Genomic DNA, 3962 nt, shown 5'->3' with positions numbered 1-3962 from the left:
CTCTCTCTCTCTCTCTCTCTCTCTCTCTCTCTCTCTCTCTCTCTCTCTCTCTCTCTCTCTCTCTCTCTCTCCTGCGACCCTAGCCTGCGACTCTGCGAGTCTGCTCACGCGATGGAGGCGCGTGGGTGGGCATCTCTCTTCACCCTCCTGTCTAGCTAGAGCCAGCCCGCGGCTGCGCTACAGCCCTGCCCCAGTGCGACACTGCACCCCACCTGCCCGGCGCTTATCTGCTGCCCGCGTCAGTCAACACACCCAGAGGGGCGCCCTGAGCTTCGGAGCCACTGCAGCATCCTGACGACGTTCCCCCTGCTTGTCGCGGCGCCTCCTTCTCACCCGCTCAACCCAGCCACAAGCCATGGCTTTCAAAAAACCTATTAAGGTTGGACGAGGGCCTGTTCCAATGCCGACTCACAACCGCCCAATCTGCTCCCTCAGTTCAGTATTGAACCAGGCATCGTCTCCAAGTACCCCCCTCTCCAGCACCATCACCACGGTTGGGAGAAAAACCTTTGCATCTGTGTTGCGTACCCCAAAGAAACCGTCCGACATACGAACCTCGGATTGGGATGCCCTCCAAGCACAAATTGAGGCGTTACAAGAGGAGAACCTCCTCCTTCGACAACGCCTAGATACAGTTGAAGGACGTCTCACGAACCTCGAACAGAAGCACTCCACCAACGAAGGAGAGATGGAGGCAAAAGCCTTAAACACCGTTCAAGCACAGGTTCAAGAGATCACCGCAAGTCTTCCATCCCAAATCAAAACTCATGTTAACAAGGAGATACGCGAGTTGAAACGCCGAGATGTTGCATCCCTCAACCTGCGGATTGGAGGATTGCCTCAAGAGTGGTACACATCAGGTAATTTTCACGCTTCAGTACATCAGCTTGCTAGTTTAATGCCAACAGTCAAGTGGGATACAACGCTCGACACATCGCAGGTTCATTCCATAGCCTCACATGTCACCAAAAATGGTGGCTCTCATGGAATCATAACATTCAAGTCCAAAGTAGCCCGTGATACTATGTTGTACCAATCAAAAAATCTCAAAGACACAGAGTTCTGGTTTGCAGAGGATTTGACTCCTTTGCAACTTCGATGTAAGAGAGAAGAGCTTACCAAGGTCCGTGAAGCCAGAGCAGCTAGGAAATGGGCAGTTTACCGTGGAGGACGTGCAATCATTGAGGACTTTCGGTCTACCAAGACAACCCCTAATGATACCACATAACTAGGAGTTTCTCTTCTATTTGTAAAACGGAGTTAGACACTGCCACTAAGTCCGTCTAGGAGATGGCTAGTAGTAAGACCTCTCCATTGCAGGTTGTGAACACCGCCCTCTCTCACGAGAAGAGGACGTACTTTCCACCCTCCTCTTCTAGAGAGGAAATCGATTTTGTATGCATCTTTGGTCCCATGGGTCATATGTGACCTCAGTGGACGATAATGAATCTATCTCTCTCTCTCTCTCTCTCTCTCTCTCTCTCTCTCTCTCTCTCTCTCTCTCTCTCGCTCTCTCGCTCTCTCTCTCAGTCGTTTTTTGACCTAGTAGACAACAGTTCACTCTTTTGATCATAACTTCTTCATTTGAACTCCAATTTAGGTGATCTATAGCCTCAATCGAAGAGCACGAAGCCCTCTATGCATTGATGTAAAGACAGAATTTTTTTAAGCAATAGAAGGCTTTGCTATAACAGCATCTTGGAATTGAAAAAACTATCAAAACTTTGCGTTTTTGTTGCCAACTTGAAGGCAACGTTGGACAAAACTCGCAAGGGTGGAAAATGATGCAAAATCTCCAAGAAATTTGGATGCTAATCCAAACACATCATCTACAACAACAGAAGCAATGATCATGGCTTACTTGGTCTCATTATAAGAAACTGTCAACAAGCAAGGTAAAGAGTTGCGCGCACTTGCAATGGAGAATGGCACTTTGAGAGTTCTTGTTGTGGAGAATGAGCACCTCAAGAAGGTTCTTAAAATGCAAACAACACGCTTGATGCATCTTGAGAATGAAGTTCAAGAATGTAAGCGCTCTCTCATTGACATGAATGTATTGAAAGAGCGCTTGAGCAAAGCTGAGAGTGATCATGTATTGAAAGAGGAAATGATAGATACAATACGACATGATGTATGTGAGATGAGAAATGCATCCAAATCATGGACTTATATATGTAAGGATAATGTGGTTCCTACATCTCCTATCCAAGCAAAGAATGTAGAGAATGTGGACACTCAAGAATGTAGAGAATGTGGTTTCTACATCTCCTATCCAAGTAAAGAATGTAGAGAATGTGGTCACTCAAGAATGTAGAGAATGTCGACACTCAAGAATTGCAAGAACGGCAAAAAGGCTCAAAGAACATCGTCATTTGTGGAATCAAGGAGGAAAGCATGGAAACACCTCAATCTCTTGCGGTTGCTATTGAAGAGTTTTTTGCTACATACTTTGGCATGTCTGGAATCATGGCTTATGGTGCACATCGAGTTGGAAAACAAGGAGTCCCTCACTCGGGAGAAAGACCTATTGCATGTACCATGGTTGATGAGATAAAGAGAAAGATCATCCTTGACAATAGTTGGATCTACCTCAAAAGAACAGGTTGTAATGTATATGAGAATCGCACTCTTATACAACAAAATGTACGTCGCAAAGCATACGAGGAAAGAAACAAGAAGGTTAAGGTATCATCTCAAGAAGAAAAGTCACTTGAGGAGGATGCAAAGTTCACCCAACAAATAGGGACACGTGATCTATGAGACCAACTTACGCTTGCGAATAAGCTTTTGGAATTGTAACAGGTATCCATGGAATTCGGGAATTGGCATTGATGAGCTTACCAATGACTCCGATGTGATACTTTTTGTCGAAACATGGGAGCATGATGCGCAATGAATTCTTGGATTTGACAAATACAATGTGCATTCTTTGATGTGGACCAAAAATGCAAAGCGACGTAGAGGCCAAGGAGGCGTAGCATGTATGACCAAAAAGGGTTTGAAAGATGTTTCCATTGTCAAAGAAGATAAGTATAAACGCTACTTATGGCTGAAAATCAGCCCACCAAATGGTCAAGTCATGTTTGTGGCTGGTTGCTACATTCCTCACTATGACTCCAACTTTTATGCTCGCTTGGACATGAATGGAGATCAGCCCTTTGTTGAACTAGAGGAAGACATTGCTCATTACAAGGACCTGGTGAAGTCATTGTCTTTGGAGACATGAATGCTCGCACAAATCCGTTATAACACGGCACACAACAAGTCGACATGCCGCATCTCTCAAGAAAAATAGATGACTCATACATGTATAATCGAAGTTCTAATGATGCAAAAGAACTAGAACACTATGGAAAGTCACTTTACATATGTGCAATAGTACCGGAATGCTCATTGCAAATGGTGTATCTTTATGGAAAGGCACCAATGACTTTACATGTAGAAAGCACAATGGTGATAGCGTGATTGACTACATGTCGTTTTCGGAAGCCACTCTAGAATGCATACAAAGCTTTACACTTGGTGAATGGATTCCGGAATCGGATCATAGGATGTTATGTATTGACCTCAAGTGTGGTAAAAGACCCGAGCGTGTAGCCTCCAATCATGATGTGAATCATTCGTACCTACGTCTAGACTTCAAACGAGCACTTATATATGCTCATATGGTGGACCAAATGTTAAGCATGACAGAGCATCAAGAGAGCCCAACATTAGAATGCAAGTGGAAAGTTTTCAAAGAAGTAGTTTACTATTGTGCAAAGGAATGCTTTTCGGTGAAACACATGTCTTGCAAAAGGTCTAAGAAGAAGGGTAGCACCAAGAAGAAATGGAGTCAAGCCCGAAAACACTTGCTAAGGTTGGATGCAAGCAAAGACAAGGAACAACTTGGAACGTTCACAAACATACAAAGCACTTGTTCAAAAAAAGAGCAGAAGGTGGGAAGTCAAAAAACAACTTCT

Source organism: Adiantum capillus-veneris, chromosome 17 (genome assembly GCF_014529385.1).
Source record: "Adiantum capillus-veneris isolate H3 chromosome 17, ASM1452938v2, whole genome shotgun sequence".
NCBI lineage: Eukaryota > Viridiplantae > Streptophyta > Polypodiopsida > Polypodiales > Pteridaceae > Adiantum > Adiantum capillus-veneris.
The sequence above is the reverse complement of the archived record's forward strand: the minus strand, read 5'-3'. Positions refer to the sequence as shown.